At 43.2% G+C, this 23,499-nt stretch overlaps 1 protein-coding gene across 2 annotated transcripts in view; it reads right to left on the reverse strand.

Annotated features, from left to right (window-relative positions):
• cntn5 (contactin 5) overlaps positions 1-22,173 on the reverse strand; it is an 89,219-nt gene extending 67,046 nt beyond the window's left edge. For both annotated transcript variants that reach the window (XM_040186206.2, XM_040186188.2), the window contains exon 1: positions 21,648-22,173. The gene's annotated coding sequence lies outside the window, so the exon portion shown is untranslated. The remainder of the gene's footprint in view (positions 1-21,647) is intronic.
• Between the last annotated feature and the right edge of the window lie 1,326 nt (positions 22,174-23,499).

Genomic DNA, 23,499 nt, shown 5'->3' on the forward strand with positions numbered 1-23,499 from the left:
TGCACAAAAAAAACAATACATGTGATTAATTTTTGAGGGAAAAAAATACTTGAATCAATTCAGAATCTTAGACAATAAATCTCAATGACATAATCGATACAAATGGATTATGGATTATTTAACAGCCAGCCTTTTTTACTCAGTTTCTGCTCGTGCAAAGACAGGTTGAGGAGGGCGAGCGTGGGCCACGATGACGCACGCCGTGCTCAGGTGGACCCAGAGCCTGTAATCAGCGCCTTCGGGCTCTCACCCATTGCAATTAGCATACATCTTGTGTATCAAGGAAGAAAAGTCTACCTCGGTAGGCCACCGCAAATATAATCAGCGCCGATGTGGTCGAGTACAGCACTTATTACGGTCACAGAAAATAAAACACACTCATACACTTGCGTTAAATTACAGCAAACAAAGGTAGAAGGAAATCGTTTGTCATTTGTGAAATAAGCTTTTCTTGTAGTGATTGATTTTGAAGTGCAATCTTATTTTTGTTTTCGCACTTCATGTAAACGGCATTGTGTTTATATCTATAAAATCACCAGGGGTAGTAACATGACATCAGCAGTTCTGGATAGCAAAATGCAAGCACATACGCCTTCGTGCGGTGATGACGGTAATCATGGGGAGAGCTGGTGGGATTACAGTAGTGGTAATGACGGTAATATCGTAGTATAGTTGCATCTGTAATGATACCAATATCAATAGCACAAGGGCCTTGCGGTAGTGGAGGGAAAACATCTGCTTTCTCATCAGTAACCATTTCACTATAATCAGCCTAAAAAATATGTGCAACAGCCAGTGAGTGAACGCGCTCCCCTGCTCTCCATGGTGCTTATCTCTGCGGCGCCGGCTCCTTCATCCGTGGATATTCCGACGTAAACACTTGAAGACATGTGTGTATTATTGATATTTTATACAAATCCATATTAGCATTTGCGCTACTAATGTTAAGAGCGGAATGGCTTTCTGCCCGGATTGAATTCATTAGAATGCAGCAATGTAATTGAAATGGTATAGATCTAAAATACTGTAGAATACGATACGTCTTCCTGCCGGCTAAATGGACTGCGGACAGGAACAAACCAGACACAGAAGCACCACATGCGACCGTAGCAGCATTTATAGGAGCTACCGGGACTTCAAAAGCTTTCCTTTACAGCGACACAGTTTCCTGGACAATCCAGGGTCTCTGGGATACTTTCATCAAACGCTAAGGCAATTGAACATGTCATTGTAGACCAACCGGAGCTGGAGTCCATTTTCCCCCTTTGAGCTACTCTGCCAACTCTGCACCGCAGTTGATTTGTGCAGCTCTCCCTTCCTCCGTTCCTCTGGTGTGGACAAAGGCAGCACACGAGGTTATGGATTAACGCTTTCCTGGCAGGAAGCTTCATGCGATGCAAAGATACACGTCAAAACCTTCCAAAACTGGGATATGACACTATCAATATTGTATTAGAATATAATTGCGCGTGAGTTGAGGTGGCTGTGGCTCCAAAAGGCAGAGCGGGTCCACTATCCAGAAGATCGGCGGCTCGAGTCCCTCCGGTCTACATGTGCCAACGATACCGTGTGAGCGAGCATTTAGCTCACATCCCGACGAGCTGGTGGAACCTTGTAAAGCAGCGTCTGCCATCAGAGTGTGTGTGTGTGTGTGTGTGTGTCAACTATCAACTTCAGCTCACACATTCTACCTGGTCATGTCATTCTCAGTAGAAAAGGAAGCATTATTACATTATAACACACAAATATTGGAATGTGTAGTTGGAAACAGCTTGGAGATTTTTACTTTTTTGTCTACACATGCCGCTCGACTCCTTAGAATGAGTCTCGGTACACACACCACGGATTTTAATCCCCGGAGAAGAAGTTTAAACATTAAAGTACGGGGATTACCCTCACCGCGGTTTCACTCCTTTGAACAAAACAAGCCGTTTTGTTAAATGGACATGTTTACAAGATTAGCCTTTAGCAGAGTCCTGTTAAAACCATGGTAAACAAAAAATAGGGGGGAGCAGGTGCAGGATGGTTTAACGTAGAAAATGTAGCAGTAAAGATACAACAACGCTATAGTATTAAAGCTACAGACATGATGCTCTGAGACGTATGGGGGCACATGAGGGGTGGAGCAGCCAATCAGCGAGCAGTGGCAATGTTTATACTCCAGAACGGCTCCTGGGTGCTGCACATTTACACATGTGTTGTGCGTATGTTATTTTATACCATTGTTACGTACTTTACGTAACTCGCGGTTACAGTCGTCAGCACCTCATAAAGGATTAAAGAGCTTGGAACAAAATCAATGCTTTACAAGCTCTGCTTAAATTCATTTATTTTTCAAATAGTCCACTTTAACTGAGTTCATAGTCTTGTCAAACATCACAAAACTCATGTGGAATTTGATATTTCACCATCAGCAACCCTCTGCATTGCAGCTGGCGGGCTGGCTCTGCTGCTGCTGCAGCCAAGCCATCATGACGGTTCAAATGGAGCCATTTTCGCAAAGAAAAACGTATTCTCCTCAGAGCTAATGACCAACTGTCACAAAAAGGAGGAGACAAGATGCAGTGGGGAGACTTTGTGCTCCTCGCGTCCGCTTGTGTCTTCTCTCGAAGCAACACAAAACAGTCGTGGGCGTTGCTGAGGGAGACGGAGGGCGCGGGGAGAGCACCTGGGGTCCGAGCCACGTCTGAAACATCTGTACGGCGCTTTGAAGCAGTCGATAAAACAGCAACGCTGTCTTTGTTACGTTAGATTCATGTAATGGATATACAAATGTCAATTACACGGTAAGCGGCAACAAAAAACCCATCTAGTTGTGATAATTACCCGCTCATTGTCAATTGACATGATCACTGTCAGTGGTTTCTGCTGTGAAAAAACATGGAAAAACGTTTCAGGCAAACAGCAGGACGCAAAATGTATTTCTTTGCATAATTTAGTGGTGGAAAAAGCATATCATTTTGTCATTACCTTCGTGTTTTTTTTCCATCCCCTCAACATGCTGCATGTGTCTGACCGGGGTCCAGCATCAATTAAATATCAAACAATGTCCACGCTAAATGCAGTCGTTATTTTTCCCTTACACTCGGGAGCATCACAGTATCATCGGCCCCGGCTTTCAAAAACAGACCGACGCCACTCAAAACTGCATTTTGCACCGGAGCGGCCGGTGGCAGACCTGCATTAACGCAATCCTTCACCAACGGAGCGTGCACTTGATTCTGAAAGCAAAATCTGAAGAGGGCTTCCTGCAACGACTCGTACAATGAACTAAGCAGCGTAGCGGGAATGAGTCATTAAACATTTAATGCCATGTTTACATGTTGCTATTCTTGGAACACAGTCTTTGTGTGAGTAAGGAAACAGCCGCTTTGGTTGTTGTAGAGAGAAAAAGTCGACACTGGATAAGGGCTTGGTTGTGCAGAGAAGGTCCAAGCACGGTTTGTAATCAAGTAGCACTCCTAAAGTAACTGCAGGATTCAACCAAAAGCTTTACTTGCTTTAATAACATGTTACAATATGATTATTTTTAATAAACTAATGAGTTTCCCCTCTGGAAGCTTTTTTCTAATTGAATCTAATTTTAGACTTAATTAAACTAAATATTCACAGTGGTTAGAAATCAGATTTTTTTTCCTGTGTAGTTTATTCTAATTTGTGGGAAATCATTAAAGCAGGTTGTCAACAAGTGCAACATGAAGCTAATTCAGTACACTGCTTGTGATATGCGTAATGACAGGCCTGTGGATGACATTTCTATTTTGTCTGAGGGAATCCAGGCGATGCCACATGCAACAGAAGCAGGAAAAGCTCTAAAAGGGTTGACCGTTTGTTTCACAACAGAATAAAGATTTAGGAAATATCTTTAACTAGAATATTGAAAAATTGTCAACACGTAATTGATTTAATTCAGTACATTAATGAGTATTAGTCGGCATTATTGCAATTCATGCATCTTTTAAACAGGCTTTTTGTAAAACTGTCCCCCGGCCAAACCGACTGAATTAGAGTCGGAATGTAGTGATAATGTCGTCGACAGACAAATCCTGTAGCTGCTTCATAGACAGTGAATAATGACACAAATCCCGGGACGCCCTGAGAGCACCCATGGTGATGTGACTGGGACAAGGGGACATTCTGTGAATCACAGCAGAAAGCCCACATTCGAATGGATGCAATATTTAGAAGTGAAAACCCTCTGAGCCCACAGCATTATTCATTAATTCGGTCTCGCTGGATGAGCTCCAAAAAGGTCACCTGATGACATCACGATTCAAAGTCTCCATGCTCGGCTTTGCAGCAAAGCGAGGCGCTGTGTTTGTAGGTACCGAGTTGGCTGTGCAAAATGTTCCGAATATAATATATTCAGAACATGACGGCGCTTTGAAATGGTTTGATGCAAATAACCTTCAATCCAAAACAGGTTGAGGCCCGATTCACTCCCCATTCAGAGTCAGTGTCACACTGATGACAACGATCTAAGAAGAGCAACGAGGACCTAACCGATCTGTGTGTTATCGTCTCCAATGAACAATAGAGGCAATCAGCATCCCCAAGAAAGATGACATCCCCGCACGAGGACCCCTCACAATAATTCTCCACCGAGTGTGAAGACAGACCCTAACCCCTCATAACAATATCCAATCACGCTCCAGGGGAAGAGGTCTTTTTAAATGAGGCCACTGAGGGTTATCCAGGTGGTAAATTAAAGTCTAATTGGGGTAAACACTTACTTACTTTCATTATTTGGTGTTTAGGAAACACGCCATGCATTGAGAGTCAGTCGGAAGGCCTGCGTTTGCTGCTTTCACGTATCTGCTTTTTGATGCCCAGTCGTCCATCCAGCCGGAGAGCATGTCTGCAAGTACGTGTCAAATTGTGGCCCGAAACCGTGCAAATGGGGAGTGAGAGTGTGAACTGGATGGTCGCTGCTGCCGCTTGAAACGGAGGCAATTGTTTGTGTTTTTTCCACAAAAAAACGTCGCCCCTCTCCCCCGGAGAAATGGTTCTCGTACACTAGTTGGTGTGCGTTAGAAGTCTCCCACGCAGAGTTGGAACAGACACCTCGGCCCACGCTTCACTGGCACACGTTCACACAGAACGGCCACTGCAGATCAAATAAGAAAAGAAATGCGATTGTCACACAAAACAGGTGGAATTCCTGGACTGACATTCAGCCGAGGAAGAGGAAGAGGCGCTTTCCTATTCATTATTTCAACAGTGTGTTCGTCTCCATATCTTCGGCGTCACGGGCGACGTGTCAGAAGCCGCTGACCCGATTTTGACGGAACTCGCCGGAGTGATGCTTCAAAATGACAAAATGTTAAAACCATTGGTTTAAACGCGATGGAAAGGGGACGTTGACTTTTGTTTTGTGACGTTTGTTACATTTCTCAGTTGTTTTTTAACAAAGCAGCATCCTCTTGTATGTTGGGGGGGGGGGGCGGACTGGCGCGTCGGTTCTCATTAATAAAAAAGTGCATTGTCGTTGTGATATTCAAGCTCAGGTCTGATTGAATTGATAAGACATTTAACTTAAGACGGAGCGTTAAGCTCCTGCGACGCCCAACGACACCCTTCTGCTACCTCCAGTAGATTCCTTCAATGACGTAACAATGAACACGGCGAGATAAAGCGGCCCCGCCCCCAGTTAAATCGCGTTCCACAAAAGATGGAGCACACCTTCTCCGCCGGTGACGGCTGTCGCGGTGAGGTGTGTTCCTGAAATCCTCATGTGTTCTTAGAGCGGGGCGAGCGCAAGAAGAAACAGACACTTCAAAGCGCGGTGAGCAAGGGGCTCCCGTTTGAAGCGCGTACGTGAAGTTATGTGGAAGAATTGAGGGCAAGCCGAGATGAGTTGGAAAATAGGTTAAGAGGGACTGCAAGCATGCACACAGTTCTGCTCCCCTATAAAAGCAACTGAATCTGATTTTCTCCGAATTCTGTAGAAATGACTTTGCAGTCCACCAATTGTTGATTGCAGAGATGGGCATTGCAGTAGAAATGAGGCCTACTCCGAGGACCGGAATCATCATGAAATGCCATTATTGTGTCAGGAGGTGATGCAGGGAAGCACATGGAGGCTGCTGATGAACAAATGTCCTGGACTGGGGCAGAAGAAAGCCACAGATGTGTTCATCATCTCTGCAGCTGCTGGGATTATGGGAAGGGAACCCTTATTCTGAAGGCCCAAATCCATGTCACAAACAAACAAAAAGGAAATCCCTTTCTAAATGACATAAACGTACATAATATGTTATTATATTAAGCCATAAACTTCATGAAGAATTTATATACTCAACATTATTAGCAATTAAATGCTTTATAATGTGTTAATGCAAATGGTTATAAAGCCTTATGAATGTGTATGGGGGTTAGAACTTTAATTATACAGCACAATTAGAAACAATTTTGCCGATTCTCTTCCATCTCGACTTCTGAGACCAGTAAAAAGTATTTGACCAAACACAAAACATCCTAAAATAAACCAACCTAGTGATTTATTGTAACTGATGCCCCCTTCAGCATGTTTCCCCTCACCCCTCTCTCCCAAACAATGTACTATATTATTTTCTTGAAATAACAAGGATGTCAAGTCATCTTAGCGTTGGATTGGTTGCGCAGGCCACCGAGAGGATTACACAGACTTGAGGTAGAGATGGTTGCCAGGGGAGCAACACGCCACCATGACGCCTGTTAAAGGTTGAATAGTAGCATGCAAATGATGCACCCAGCTACTCCACCACGACTCATGAATCCAAATGTTGTCTCCATAATATCAGAGGTCTGAACAGTAAGTGCAAATACAAATGGTCATGTTCATGAACATTTGAGGGTACAGTGACACAGGGCAGTGTAGTCGGCACACTAGGAGTGTGTATTCGCGCAGTGCATACATGGCGAAGGGCCCGCCCTTAAATGAGCATGTCTGGTCAAGACTAATATTAATGGTAACGTTAATTGATACCACTGAGAAACACCTCATCAGTGCAAAGCTCATTCAGTCCAACATCAACTCACATTTTAACAAGCATATATTTACTTTATAATCCTGTAGATAGTGTTTTAACTAGATAAAAGACTAATAAATAAACGTTGTGAAAGCGATCAATAAGCCTTCGATGAAATGTTTCTTTGGATCCGACGTGGTCATGCCGGCAGACCAATCCCACACCATTTTTGTCATGGCGGAGAAACAGTGTGCATTTTCCTCACTTATCTCCCCTTTAAAAGACAGCAGCAGATAACAACATGGATACCGAGCATCAGCACTTTGCTCTTTTTATTGGAGAGATTGGAGATTCGAATTTAGTTTAAAATGTGGCTATCTGGTCAGAACTTGTGTTAACGCCTGAAGAAAAAGTACTTCCTTATTGCGTGATTGTGCCGCTGGCAGCAGGAGTACCGGACATCAGCCATGATTTTTATCTGACACAATGGCTATAAAAGGGAGTTGTAACTTGTAGCATAATGAATAGTGCCATTGCTTGAGATTAAACAAACTGGAAACTACTGAGAATAATGAACACCCATAGTGCCTAAAAACTCCAGAGGGGAAGGCTGGAGCTTGTGGTGAGGACCCGGACTAAGATCAAGTTCCATCTGGACCACTGAGCAATATCTGATAAACCAAAGAGTACAAATCGGTTCTTGTTTTGTTTTTTTCAACCGCCTTGGTTCAGGGCCGCGGGCACCGCTAATCCAGCGATAGCTTCACTCAACTGAACCAATCAATTGGATTGTTTACTGTGCAGAGACGGTTCAGTAGAGAGAGAAGACGGCATGAAGCAACTGGCCGGCTACTTGCAGGCTACAGGCGGCCAAAGCTGCCGGACACATCTGGACCACGTTTGGATCACCTTACAGCTGTGAGTCACCGTTCTTTGCTATAAACAATGTTCCCAACTATGATAATAAATACAAATTGAAATTTGTTCAAAGCATATTTACTCAGAAAAGGTAGTGTCACTTTCCTTTAATTAAAATTACGGTCTTAACCACTTTTGTATTCGTACCTCTAATTATTTATACCTTCATTTTGCACAGGACCCTTAAATTAATACCGGTGGTGAATGTCCGAGCGTGATAAAGACAACCGTGTGTCTTAGTAAGCACAATTAATGGCCCAATAAGACCGTCTACTGGACAACTATACGTCCTGCTACTTCAGATCAATAACGGAATCTCTTTCTTTTTTAACAGCGTTAGCAGAAGAATTAGGGGACCTTCTGAAGCCAAAGAATCAAGACAAATAAACAGGGCTGATTATGTTGCGTCACCTGAGAGTTGTACGGTCACCGAAATGAAGAAGTAATGGTTCAATATAAAGAAGGCTTTGCCGCAGCAAGGCGATCAATGACTTCAACGGGCGGGGGTCAAATCATTTGAAGATGTTTGTATTGATTGTACAGTTATATAATACAACCAATGGGCCAAATATTTTGAATTGCATCGTCAAAAGGTCATCATAATTAAATGACTAATGGAAAATATAATTTGTAATCTATTTAATGATTTCCAAGCTCAATATTGCTTCAACATAATGATATATACAATATTATTGGTGAATATTGTGAGCCATCTAGTTGCACATACAAAGTACAAATGTGCTTGTATTACAACTAAATAATGAATCCTCTCTGCCAAGAGTAACTATGGTATTACATAATTGATTCAGATTCTACAAGTACCATGCAACTTAAATATCTCTGTAAAATCCAACGATTCCTACTTTGCACATTGATAATTAATACTGTTGGAGTTATATGGAAATGTATGCAGTGCAGATCTCTACGGGTTCTGTCCTTTGCTGGGAGAACATTTTGAAAAGACGAGGATAACTGCAGCTGTAGACTTTCCCTAAAGAAGGTAGTAGAAGTACTTCCAAAACGGAGGTCATAAAAAGTACGCCACGTATACAGAGGTCTAAGGGATCCAACTGATAATTCATTTATTCTGACAAATAATCAATGTTTCTATTAAGCGACACGTTTACCTCCAGCGATAGACTGACTGGCCACAGCCGAGCTTCGGTTCATCGATCAACGTGCTGGCTTGTTAGGATACACTTCAAACTCAGTAAGTTTAAATTATTTTAGGTTAACTGGGGTTCAGTCAATAACTTTATCACAGGGTTTTAATCAACCCTTTTATTCCACAAAGGTCTGATAAGAACCTTTTCTTGATAAAACACCTGCAAACTCATAAAGGTTGAAAAAGGTAACAGGGGGAGGGGGGCGCCGAAACATGCACCTAGGGGATTTTTAGTTAATTCGCAATCCAAAAAGTTAGCCAATGTAGAATAATATATCATTCAAATTGGGCTGGGTGCAGTTTGGTTTTATTAAACACACTATATGCACTAAAATAATCCACTATCGGCCGTAATGTCAATTTAAAGCTGATCCATGTTTTATTGTGAAGATCACAAAATCACCAAAAGAAAACTCTTTGGGAAAAGCGTTAAGTTTGCAGGTATGTAAAAAGGGAAAGGTGACACTTTCTCACTCTAATTGAAAGATAAGAACATTCTAGCAGCTACATGTTGGTTAACAGTTTTCCTCTGCGAGGCAACTCTGTGGCTCACCATCTTGAGCCAGAAGACTTTCTGATGCACCACTTACTCCTCCAACGTCTGTCTCAAACACACACTGTCGCCCACTTCTCTGGGTGTTGCATCTTCCCCAGGGATCTTTGTACATGTGTGGTTACTGGTTCCTGGGAGATAAACTGAGAAAATATGAAATTTCTTTTTTACGTTACGTGATGATTTGTATGATTAACTGTACATTTGCACACATAGGACAAAAATCTCTACACCGCGCCCCCCCCCCCCCCCCCCCCCCTGTAAATGCCTTGAGGGGCTACATCTGCTCATGTTCAATAATGTAGATTATGCAACGCAGCCCGATATGAATTACATTTTTCAGCGACATAATTGTTGTAATTAAAATGAAACCCGTTTACAGCATCACATCCGAATCAGAAAAACTAAAAAAAGATACAGCCTCTTAAAGACATCTACCTGTTTTAAGGTCTTGGACAATTACTTTCTAAGTAGAATACGTATGAATGAATCAATTTGTCTTAATTGAAGAAATATCTGTGCCTTTTATTTATCTCTGTTGGCTAGTTTGTCTGTGCCCGCACACAGCTGGCAATCAGTCTGCTGCAGACTGGTTTTGAACACCTGAGGTTAAGCACTTGAAGTTGCTCCGATTCACAGAAATCTTCAGAACACTGGCTCTGTGTGTCACACCAGCGTTGTCCCTCAATGATGAACATCATAGATTTAATGGGTATGCAATCACGCGCATGAGGGTCCTGTCTCAAGGCTCGTTGGTGGATGTCTACAGCTACGGTAGAGCAGCTAAAACACCCACATGTGCATGACTTGCATGCTGCTCAAAATCAAAAGATGACGGGCAACTTCAAATGGTACAGAGGTGCCGGTAATACTTTATTCTGTAAAGTGGCACGCGCACTACCACTAACTGGTGCATCCATCGTAATGGTTCAACATAGTAGAAAAAAATATTGCATGATGAAGGATGATTGGCCAGCTGAGAGGCTAAACTCTATCCTGTCTCAGACTCCAACCCTGAAGAAAATCACCCCCTTTATGGTCCGGGAAAGCCAGAATAACAGAATATTGTAACGTAGCACATACTAACTATCTGCTATTCACTGAAAACTTAATCTCTAGTAGGGCAGTCAAAATTGCTCAAAAATGACATTTGAATATTCGCTATAAAAAAACATATATTCGAATCTCTGTTTGCGCATTAGGCACGTCAATAACAGGACAAATTAATACAACGAGACTACATACATAACTACTTGTATAGGTAATTTATTCAAGCTTACACATATTTAACAACATATTACCTGCACAAAAGTAAATGAATGGTCCAAGACCGCCAATATCTCCGTACTATTAGTGTGTACTGATGTTACATACTCCCACTTATTCTCCCAAATCCATGAAACAATGAAAAAGCAGAGGCACAAAGGGAAATCTCCCCTGATGACATTCTGAAGGCAAAGAGGAAAAATGAAGACACAGATGGTCTTTTAAAAACCCTTGCTTTAATGGTGCCGTCTTTGTAAATTAGCCAAGATGCTTTCCATCCAGACTAAAATTAATGCAATTAAGTTGATATCCTCCTGAATGCAGCGGTGCTCGCTGAGCGGCAGGTCGGCAAGACCAAAACCAACCATTAGATTTGTTGTGAAGTAAAGGTCGCATCTAACATAGCAATCATGGGGTCCGATTTTCCCCCGCCCAAATCAAAGTTGCCATGGTAACTGTAGTAAAAAGTACGACATAGTAGTAAAAGGTGGAAAACCTGCGCAATCTCCCTTCAACTTCAACTTTCATAGAAGTTACGTTGTGGCAGAGATCGGTTCAAGAGCCGCTGAAATGCAGCTGTGTGGTGTGCTGCTGTTTGTTACAGCCTCACGCCCAAGATGGGGACGAGCAGTTGCGTGGTGCATTCGTAGCAATGACTCATGTGAGCTCTGATAGAAAGATAGAAGTTTGATTGCTTACATGAACCAAAGCACCCGGCACAGAATTTTTCCTACAAAGTTACAGTAACCTCGTCGCCCGCTCCAGTGTTTCCCCTACAGTTGTGGGGGGGGGGAGAAGGCAGTGGCCCAGGGAGCCAGTGAATAGCAAAGATAATGTGGTATCCAATAAGTAAACAAAATAAATCAAGATTCAGGAACATTTGTTGCCAAATTATGTTTGACATACAAGGAATTTGACATGGCGGTGGCTGCAAATGACAATATGCTGGAAATCTACAGTGGGGAGAAGAGTTTGATACTCACAAAGCATGTCGGAGTCTGTCATTTTAATTATAGGTACCCTTCAACTGTGAGTGACTGTAAGCAACTGAATTATGGATTTTCCTTTTTTTTTGAATAACGATTAACTTATATGAACCAATTATTGGTATTTTTTTTTTTTAGGTAACTGTGATTTTCATGCACAAATAAAAACACTTGAAGCACACTTTCTCCTTAACCTGCATTTTAACAGCCACATTGAGCCACATGTTTTTTTTCAGTGGGCTTGGCCAGTATAGCTGTGTTTCTACAGGTCCCCCTAAAAAATAAGTAATTAGAGACCTGCAGTTGATTCCTTGCTAAGACCAAGGAGGTCTTCCCACTGACTTCCTGTCTGTCAAAGAATCACCTTTAAAATATTGCAGATGGTTCATGAGGTTTTTGGGTCGTTCTCTTTTCAAAGCTTGCTTTTGGGCCAAATCACATCTCTGATCTTCTCCATCTTGACCTCTCAGGTCTGCTTTCTGTCCCCAAAGTCTAAAGATGGAGAAGCAGCGCTCCGCCTTTATACACCATGGATCTGGACTAAAAGCACCCAGATAACTGCAGATAAGTTGCGGCTCACACTCCAGCTCAATCAATGCTAATGACTTCTGTTTTTTTCTTCTCCGCTGCGTTTGAACAAATCAAATAAATAACCATATATCACACTACGGTGTAAATGTATGCCGGCATGTGATACCTGTCGTCATTTTTTTAGCTTGTTTTCATACTATATCATCTACACCAGGGGTCTCAAACTCGCGGCCCGCAGGCCAATTGCGGCCCTCGGGCCGATATTTTGTGGCCCCATCCTTAATATGAAAGTGTAATGTTAGTGTGGCCCGCAAGTTTTATACGGTAACCCCACTGTCAGCTGCTGTGTGGGACATGTTATGATGTTCTGGTTTCCTGCTGTGTGCTTGTCCAGTGAACGTGGCATGCATGTGACTGACATGGGGGGCGGGTCGTGTGTGTCGGCCGAGGTGCAGAGAGCAGGAGGGTGAAATTCAGTTTCCTGCCCTCTTTCGCGCAGGTGATCATGTGACTAACCGTTAGCATCGCTCGTTTAATAAAGTTTTCCTTTACGACTCACACTAACAACACATGAAGCATCTGACGTCACCGACGAGCGTCTCCGTCCATTACTACGCAGCTTCGATTCACGTAACTTCACGTTTGGCTATAAAGGAATTCCACGGTCACATGACCTTAGGTCTCCCCCGCTGAGTTAAAGGAGGACTAGTGTTGTAGTCTCATTCGGACCGATCCCCCAGGGTGGGGTTCAATGACTGCTTTTGAAAGTGAGTGTTAAGTTGTGTTATTGTCGACCATGCCGTTCGGACGCTAGTCTGGCCCGCGTTCGGTTGAAGTGGGCTGCATCTGGCCCGCAGCTGATTTGAGTTTGAGACCCCTGATCTACACTCTTCAATGACAGATTTAGAATCTCCTTTGAGGTGTTTTTCCTTTGCATTTTGTTTAAATGCGTTATTGTTTTATGTAAAGCACTTCTCAACTGGGCAAAATAAACTCTCTCTTTCCTCATCCAAGATCACAAATGCATTCGACCAAATCATTAAGATGATTGCATTAGATGAAACAGACAACATAATCAACATGGCTTGAATTTAACTCTTCTTTGGGCTGTATTTACAACACAACGGCACACTTTAAATCGCCTCACCATATGTAGCCACAGCACGGTGTATGAATAAATAAAGTCAACAGCTAAGGACCTCAACTGGAGCTAAAACTTACAAACAGACATAGAAAGCATTTAAACAAACCCAAGTCTTACGCTTCCTCTCTTTATACTTAAAGAAATGCAGACGCGTACTGCTCCTCAGTTTTTCTCGTCCCGGTTAGCACTGTAATCTATTGTCGGGCTCCCAACATGGCATTAAAAAACCGTTTCTGAATGCATTGCTACAAGACGTAAAACATGAAAGGAAAAGTTCGATCAGCACGGGGCGTTTTGGTTGTCTTTTTTTACGGCGACTGTGTACGTTTATGAACTGCGTGAAGGTGTGATGACGTTAACCGTATCTCACTGTGGAATATAAGATCTGCTTTGCTTCGAGTCTTTCCTTCTTTCTTTCGATTTATCATTGACTGACCAATGCACCGGTCCCTCCACACACAGGGTGAACAGCAACACCTCTGCCAGCACCTAACCACACATGGCCTGCCATGCTGTCGGTAACGTAGCCCCCACCTAGCTCCCTTCCTCACTCACATCTTCCCCTCCTTATCTGACACACGCACACACACACACACACAACACACACACACACACACTCCTATCGGCTAGAATTTGGCTCAGTCGTCGCTTCTGAATCCCGTATGTAGCGCCTTTAACAAGATGTCCATGAAACAGATTAGAGCAATATTGGCCACATGGTCTGACTGATAGTGAGTGAGGCCTGTAACTCACAGTCACCCGTGTGGGGCGGTATGGCCAAAGATTCATATCACAGAATTTTGTATGATTCTGGCAGTATCACGGTATTTTTCTATAAGGGTTGTTCCTCCTGCATCGCTCTTTTCCGTTTGTCAACGTAGCGAGTTTCTTCTTGTTGTGATAGGGCGCGAGCTGTCCCAGCATGCAGTTTGGGGGTGTAATTATGAATGTACAATTACTAGTGTCACAAACTGTTGTGTCTTGGTGTTTGTTGTGGGTTATTAATCATTGTTATAAAGATGGAACCATGACTCAATCGCAATACACGTAAGACGAGCAGCTCTGACAGCAGCGCCGCGGCGCTGAGTGCAGCTCGTACCTTTCGCTCCCTCTCCCGACTGCCTCTACACACGTTACAGTTGAACTCTTGAAAGCCGCTGCCGAAGCCAGGGGCGGTCGAGCCAGCCGCCATTTGTGTTCTGATGAGTGTCTCTTCGTGCAGTTAAAAAGCCTGGGGCGACCAAAAAGGATGAATTTCAGCAATAACTTCGCTAATGTTGTAAACCAAAAGACCCCAACGTTATATTAAGCCTACATATTATATATTAAATAAGGTGAGTAGAAAATGTGACATCCCCACCAGAGCAGTTCCAATATATGAAAACACAACGGCGTCCAGCTCAAAATCTTTCTATTAAGTAGTTAACTGCACATTACTGTTATGGGAAAGTCACATCATTTGGACAATTTCCTTTACGGTCTATTTCTGTGGAAATATCACGACCGCACATATCTTCAGCGGATTAAGACACTGACAGGAATGATATGCAGTCTGTGTGGTGAGGCCGGGCTGAGTGACGTTCTCTTCAGTTTGCAGGTTACGTATGAATCACATATACAGTATATACATAAGATTGTCATTGAATAACAAATCGGACCGCAAAATGCATCTAAATCTGCTTCCTTTTTCATTGTTCTAGCTCCTTAGACTTTGGTTAGTGGGAACTGGTTGACCACTACTGATGCTTGTTTGTGCAAATAGGAGAAGACACGCAATAATTAGTGAGAAGGTTTCTGAGGCCGCTGCTTAAATGTTCTCCCTTTGGAAACAAACTAATTCAATTCACCAGATCCAGAGGATACACAAGCGTCTGATCCAGACAGCATAATCAACTAGCTGATAAATTGTTGACCAATTAAAAAAGTCTTTATCGAAGGCTCAGATGAGACTTCAGCAAGTGAGTGGAACAATATTAATGCTGCACTCTTGATTTATTTTCGTTTTGTTATAAACAAGCTGTGGCCTTAACGGTTTCAGTTATTTTGATAGTGAAAGCTCTTCTAGGTTTCAATTTACATGTAAACAGAGCTGCTGTTTGATCTCATTAATCTGCCAATATCTTACCTATTACATGTATTGATCTATCGTGCTGCTGGGAGACCAGACCATTCAGTAGCATTTCACCCGTTGCTCACAGGTTGCTTATCTTACTGTTTTGACACAAGCAAATCATTTCGAAGGACATACGGGGAAGGTTGAACTTTGACTCGTTAATTAAAATGCCCCCTGTGGATACATGATGATGAGATGCATGTTAAAATAAAATCTACTAATAATCTAAAATCATTTGTAACAATACGATTCCGTTCTTGTGTGGGATGCCACCCACAGCAAGATGACAGCCAATAAAAAAAGCAAACAGTCATCATGATTCCCCACACAAGCCGCTTTACCTCCTTTTATTTCCTATAAAACACGGCAGAGTCTCGTCTCAATGGCTAATGAAGCTTCCCATCTTCCTGGTATCGTATGCCAGTTTTAATTCCTGCATTCGTAAAAGCATGCCTTCTTTGTACCGATGTATTCCTGTGGTTATTTCAGTTATTTCTACAGCCAGTCCACATCAAGTTGTTCAAACACTACCGTTAATGTATCAGATCTAGACCCTTCACTAGAAATTCCCTGTTTGAAGAACTTGACATTGCTGAACACATCCATCATTATCCATTTGTATTCTCGCAATTATGCCGTAGCATCACAGAGCGACGCTAAAGAAGCGATTGGCCATCTCTGTCACTTAGGTAGAACAAATCCAGCCTGTGTCACGAGGCGATGAGCGGGGAGGTGCTGCACGAGCACGCCCGAGCAGCCCAGTTAGTGGCGTTCTGACAGACACCGCTGCACACATTTCATCTCTCGGGAGAGAACGGAGGCACGGGACTGGAACGCACAGTAGCCACTCACAGCGGGCCTGCGGGATGCACGACTTACTGTAGTGAGGGAAAGGTGACCCTAAAACAGTGCTTGCCCGGTTAGTGTGCAGCGCGCCGGCTCTCTTCTCAAAGAAAGCCCACCGGGTTGCATCTTCACCATGACTTTGTGGACAATAACATGGAAAAAACATCTGCTCTGACATAATAAGTGGGTTTGGGGGAGGAGGAGGGGGGGGGACATGGTAATACACTCTATTTGGTAAAACAACAACAACTGGTGAGAGCCTTTCTACAGTCTGTCTTCACATGAGCCAAACTGACTCATGTGACGCTTCCACACTGAGAACTTATTTATATACCGCACAAATATTTAAATATACTGTATATTCAAAAATATATATTGCGTTCCGGAAGGTGAAATCAATAATGCACCCCACAACACAGGACGTGAGATCCAATTCTTAATTGAAGAACATAATAGGCGAGGGTGAAGCGTGGTTTTAGGGCCGGCTTTTAGAAGAAGCTGCAGAGAAGCAAACGCTGCATTAATGAGCAGCCAAAGAGGATTATTAACAAGGGCCTGGAGACGTTTTCATTAGGGTTAAAGATCACAATGTAAAAAGGTAATTATACATAATCAGGAATATTAGCAGATGTTACATGAAATCTCATTGATCTCCGGAGCCCCTGGTTTCAGCCGGCAGAGTAGCTCTCTGTGTTTGTTGAGGTCTGACTTATTAAGACACCGCAGAAATGGAGACAGACTTGTTAAGAAAGGTTTGGGCTCCAATGAATGTTAAGTGCGGGAAGAAAAAAAGTCCCCTTAAGCCATTCTTTAGGGGATCAATGGCTCGCCCGACGTGGTGAGAAACATAAATAAATCTTCAAAAGAGTCAGATGCCCTCTTGTGCGTTGCCACTGGAAACAAAACAAACAAGACCGACTGCTTTACGTTCCACTAAAGATCATGCATGCTGTCAACCAGTTACCCCATTTACTGCCTGCCACACATTGGATTATTATTATTGACTTGCGCGTTAATAATGAAATTGTTACAATATTTGAATCATATTTTTTGACTGTGTTGAACCTGAAGGTCAAAAGTACATCAGTGATTGCTAATCCTTCATTTATTACTATCAGCGTGGTGCACATGTAGCCTTAAACCCTGTATTTGACTCCCCTGAAACCACACAGCCCGTTTTGTTGTTGTTTACACCTTCATCTCCCTAATCGGGACTACAGCATGAGATTGTTAAGACGTTTGGAAAGATAAGAAAAAAAGAAAAAGAAATCAAAGAACGCCGTGCTTCATCGCGGCTCTGGAAGATAAGGCCCTTTACTGTCACATAAAATCAGGAGCTGCCTCCTGAAAAACACTCATCCCCAGGCTATTCCCCACCATCAGCGCTATTCTCTCTGTACCATCTCCACCATGTACCACTTCTCCGACAAACTACTTGCAAACACACAGCACATCTTCCACCAGCACCACCTCTTCCAGCTCATTAATAACGGGACTGGAGCAGGAATCCTTTGTGTAAATGGTGCTACTGTACAGAGAGTGACTTCGCAGACGAAAGCTTCGCCATCGTTTCAATATGAGAGGCGATTGAAGCAGGTGCATAGAGGTATCTGCAGATGACTAGCTCAAAAGGTTACACAACGAGGACATCAGAAAGACAAACAGATAAAAGGGCTCCGCGTAATTAACCAACCCGAGGCTTCAGAACCTATTAGCTAACCAAAACAAGATATTGCAGCCAATTAGATCAGCTGTTGACTACATGGGTTGTAGTGAAGCGAGAAGGGCCACTTCTGTTGTCCCTCATCAGACCTTGCTTTTTCGAAATGAGATATACATACATTTTCTGATCCTGTTTAATGATGGTTGGTTGTCAATTATAACTTAATGAAATTTAATTTAAATAATGCAATTTTTCACTTAGTTTTGTTCCACGCACAAGTGTAATTGGATCAAACCCGATGCGTTTACATGTGTATATATTCTATGTGTGGCTCAAAAAGGATCTTTTTCACTGTTTTCAGTTTTCCCCCGGAAAGGTCCCTTAGCTGTCCCCCGGAAGGCCTCTCTATTAGATTACCGCTCGACATACACACCCATTTGTCATAGTGCAGGGATTTATTGGCCAATCCACTGACTGCATCAGCAGATCGAAACATCGACTCAAATGAAAGATGGAGAGGCTGAAACTTTTTGAAAGGATGAAACACTTTAATCCAATTAACAGCGCTTCTTCCTTAGTATGACGACGTCGCCGGGATTTGCGATTGTCTGTTTGACTCATTAAACGTCAAATCGCAGTCCTTCACGGCTGTGACAAGTGGAGGGGGGGGGCTGACAGTCAGTCTTTCTTACGCAGATGCTTCCGAGCAATTATAAAAATTAAGATGTCAGATGGGGAGGGGGGACGTTTGTCTCCTGGGCTGTGTTACAAACTAGAGTGCTGGATATCAGGGCAGTCAAGGATCAAGACTTTTCTCCTTTAATCCAACAAATATATATCATCTCAAATCTCACCCGGGGAAGATGCCCACGACCTCCAACTCTTAGTCACTGTTATGTTTCACTAGAAAATTACACCCTTGTATTTTCTGGATGTGGCGGTGGAGGGTGTACCCTCCCCCCCTGACATGTTGTTTAAAGAATTCAGGATGTCCAGCAATTTTCCGACACTTGCTATCTTCACCGTAGAGGCGTAAACACAGTGTGCTTTGTGACTCTGCGTGATACCATAACACTGCCTTTGGATACGTAGCAGCTAACGCCGTATAGACGTCTCTAGCGCTAAGTGTGAACCACAAGACACCCTTTGTACATCGCCCTCTTATTAGTCTCAGATTTGTCAGTAAAAATAGGACTCCCTTCGGTGCCATTTTCTTGGTCAAGACAGTTTTTTTTTTCTTTCTTGCCACTGTTGGTATGCTTTTTCTTTTCCTCCTCGAGTCTCCCAAGTGTCTTGGGCGGCTACCTTTGCAGGGGTTGTCATTTTCTATTAGCTGTACGTCTTTAAATCCAAGCCCGTTGCACCACATCAATAACGCTTCCTTTTAAGAAGATGGGGCAGCTGGGACATCGAGAGGTATTCAATTTCCATCTAGGCTAGCAAATCAACTGATTTGCATTACAGCTCACACGTGTCCCCCCCCCCCGAGTGGATTGACAAATATTTGCGAGCAAATAACTGATTTACATCCGATAAGGATAGAGGTAAACTCAATGTAAAACCCAGCTTTTCATTCCCTACATCGATTCCTCTGACGTGCAGGTGAAGCTTCCTTGATTAGGCCCGTGTCTGGCCACTTTCACGACAAGATTAACCTTTTTTACCTTGGAAATTAAGTTGAGTGGGCCGATTCGAAAACCGTTTAGGCACATTAGGTCTCCGGAAATATATTTCTAGGGTAACATTATGGCAAATGATAGCACATTTTAAAATCACAAGCATGCCTTCAAGTTAGACGCTTGTCATTAAGTCTTAATGAATAGTGTATAACACCAACAGGAAACCAAGGTAGCATTAGACTGTGATGCAGGTTGCATGATCTTAATACGGATTTACAGTCATGCAGGTAAGATTCAAAGACGGTAGAGATAGCTCTGAAGTCGAACTCATATTTAGCATTTTTGTATGAAAAAAACACTGTCTAGTATTGTGTCAGTCAACACAAAATGGAACACCAGCTGCAGATCAATGTTTGGCAGAAAACAACGAAGCAAGACAATTCTGCTGAGCTTGAATTTCTTTAAATCAGAGCAAAATTGAATATGTAGCACGTCCATGTTGCAAACGATATGGTACGACTACAGCATGGCAGTGCGACATAACAGGTGGGGATGGATGTGCTCAGCGCACAATGCGTCACTGGTAGCAGACACTAACTTGGGGGTCAGGGCGCTGCCTGTCACAAGACAGGTTTGAGCACCACGGTTCATGCAAACGAATAAATGTATATATAATCTTCGGTAAATCAAATTATTATCACATTGTCGTTTCTTGTGAAAGCTCCACCTCGTGTTGGAATTGCCCATCTGTATCTGATGCAGTTTACATTCCGTGACGTTTCAATCAGCCCTGTTTCACATTATACATGACCACAAATTTTCTTCAGATTCTAAAGCTTGAGCGAATAAGTGCCTGTAGATTTAGCAGCGGAAACCGGTCGTAGGGTTGGGGGTTTAAATCCGCAGGAGTGTTGAATATTGTAGTGACACGCTAAGTGACTTTCAATTAGAGACTGGCCTTAAAATAGTATGATGATGTTTCTTGGATTCTCTCAATGGACCCGCATTAAAAATGCAGAGACGCCACAGCAGCCGGGGGATCTACTGACAGGAGACACACTTTAAAAGGTTGCATTTCCCTCTGGCAGACTCTATTATTTCTGCCACCACTCAATTAATTACTGTCGCTGAAAAAAAAAAAAAAAGTCACCCAAACTTCCAGGAACAATTTGAAAATATTAGGCATAATTGTCGGGTGGTTTAATAATACTCCTTGCTCTATGTGCAACATTCAAACGCAACACCGAAAAGAAAAAAAAAGAAAAAACAGTAAGACCAAAATAAGAGCCCCCCCCAAGGCACAATGCACCACCTGGGTGTCACCAGCACAGTCAGAAGATGGCAGTGCACGAAACAACCAGCCGCAACAAAGCCGCGAAAATATAGAGCTATGGGGGAAATGTGCATATCTGTGAACAGGTCATCCCAGTGGGTCTCCTGGTGTGGTTAGTGGGGTGTTGGATGCCTCTGAACCTCGCAGCGGAGCTCCTTTCTTTCACGAAATAGGACCGAGCATCCCTTTCAGCTGCTCTCCAGGGCAGCTGGGTCTCAGCCCCGTGAATACTATTCTGAAGCCTCTGAGACACCTTTAATTTGACCTCAGTCCTTGTCTCCCCAGTGCGACATAAAAGAGGACAATCGTTTCATTTCATCACTTTCAACAGTCCCGATGGCTCGCGTGCTTAAACGCCACGCACTCTTTCTGGAAAAAGGGAGAAGTTATCGGAACAACATGGGCTGTCAATCAAAAAAGGACAATAAACTCTCTAGATTATCTATATAATGTGGCTCAATGCCCCCCCCTCTGCATCCAAAAGTATCGTTCACTCACACGTTACACCCCCAACAAGAACAAACAATAAAAGAAGAGCAAAGTGAAAACAGTTCACTCACGGAGATGATAAAGTCGTCCCTCCGCAGGTGATTCCCGCTCGCGCTGTCTCTCCCCCCCGACGCACGCGGAGGAACGGCGGCGGTACGTAAGAAATGCAAAAGTCCGGGTCCTCGTCTCCGTCGCTCTAGCTGCTCAGCCGGCGGAGACAGTACATCCTCGAGCGAAAATTACAATGTGCCACCGGTTCTCTCGGTGTCCAGCTCTCTTCTCCCCCTCTCCCTCCTTCCGTCGCCCCCTCCTCGGGAGAAAACCAACCTTGTTTCTTCCTTCGGGGGAGCTTGGTGCTGTGCGTCGTGGCGGACGGAGCTTTGGTTTGGTCTCGTTTCTCTGTCAAGCCTCCACCGCTGCAGCCGGCTGAGGCGCCGTGTCTGCAGCATCCCGCCTCACTGGGCGGGGGGGGGGGGCATCAGTTACTACGGAGCGGCATCGTTTTCGGTATCAGGCCGCTGCGTAACGTTATAATAAGCTTAATCAAAAGCTGCTTTGTGGCTGTTTACTTTGCAGGTTTGTTGTGGTTGCATTTCTGTAAATTGAAAATGGTAAAGTTGGATTGATAAAAGAAAAGAAAAAAAAAACCTTACCTGTGCGGCTGTTCTCCTAAATCTCCAAACAGGTGCAGATATAAAGGCGGATTTTCGCTAATTCCACAATTTACATTACATTACTTAATTAAATAATTTAACGTTAGATAATACAACAATCTAACTTCAATTGTTTTGGCAATATTTTTATTGTTATTTATTACGGCAATACGTTGTTTAGCTAAGGTCAACTAACGTTAAGTTAAATGTTAACTTTTCACCCACGCGCACCTAGCTTAACGTTTTCTGTAACTCAGTAGCTAACGTTAAAACCATCAAGTTTCTGAAGAAGCGGCGTCAGCTAACTTAACCTTAGTAACGTTACGCCGTTGTGTCTGACTACGGAGAGTGATGCACTCTAGTTGAATATTTTAAGTGGAAACGACCCAACTTTTCCTGGAGCTGCCGTTGTTGTTGTTGTTTAAGGATTGTCGTCCCTATTCCCGGTTAGCTTGCTCACCTAGCCTGCGTCTGTAGTGGACGGTAACTCCTCGCATCGACCGGCCCGCGCACCGGTTTCCCGGGTACAAGTGTAACGTCACTTGAACCCCAACGAGAGTCATCTGTATTCCCGCAATTGTCACGTAACATCGCGAGAGTAGACCTTTTCAGTTAATGGGGAAAAAACAATTACCTGGTTGAAGGTTTTCGCTTGTTAGCTTGGCTGTCAGAGTCTGCGTGACAATGACTTAAAAATAAGACATTACCTAGGCCTATCCAGAAAATCCCTATTAGCTAATGTAATGGCATTTTCTTATTAAAGAAAGCAACGATATAGACGTTAACATGCCATTCTTTTAGTTTGGTTACTTTTTCTTTTACAGCACTGAACAAAAAGTAATGTGATAAAACAGCTGCAGCGATGCTGGCTTGATTAATATAATGATCTCCACCAGGAAAGTCACAAATGCACACATGCAACGCAAAAATGCAACGCACAATTGAGTGATGACACTTTTGTGTGCATGTTTTTGCTTGTGCATGGGTGAAATAACATGCTTCTCTATATTGTCCACTGCTATCTTGCTATCTGCCACAGCAAAATGCATGAAAATCTGACGTTGCAATGATCAAAACTTCTTCAAAACACCTTTTGTTGACTCTTTCATACTGCCATATCCTCTGATGGTTCACTCTTTACTCTACATCGGCCATTGGTCCACAAGTGATAACACAGCTGAGAGCATCGGCTAACCCCAGCCACTGCTGTGTGGCCAGGAACAGTTATTCTGTGTGTTCACTCATTATGTCTTGGTTTCATGTCAAATTA

The sequence above is a fragment of the Gasterosteus aculeatus genome, chromosome 1 (genome assembly GCF_964276395.1).
Source record: "Gasterosteus aculeatus chromosome 1, fGasAcu3.hap1.1, whole genome shotgun sequence".
Taxonomy (NCBI): Eukaryota; Metazoa; Chordata; class Actinopteri; order Perciformes; family Gasterosteidae; genus Gasterosteus; species Gasterosteus aculeatus.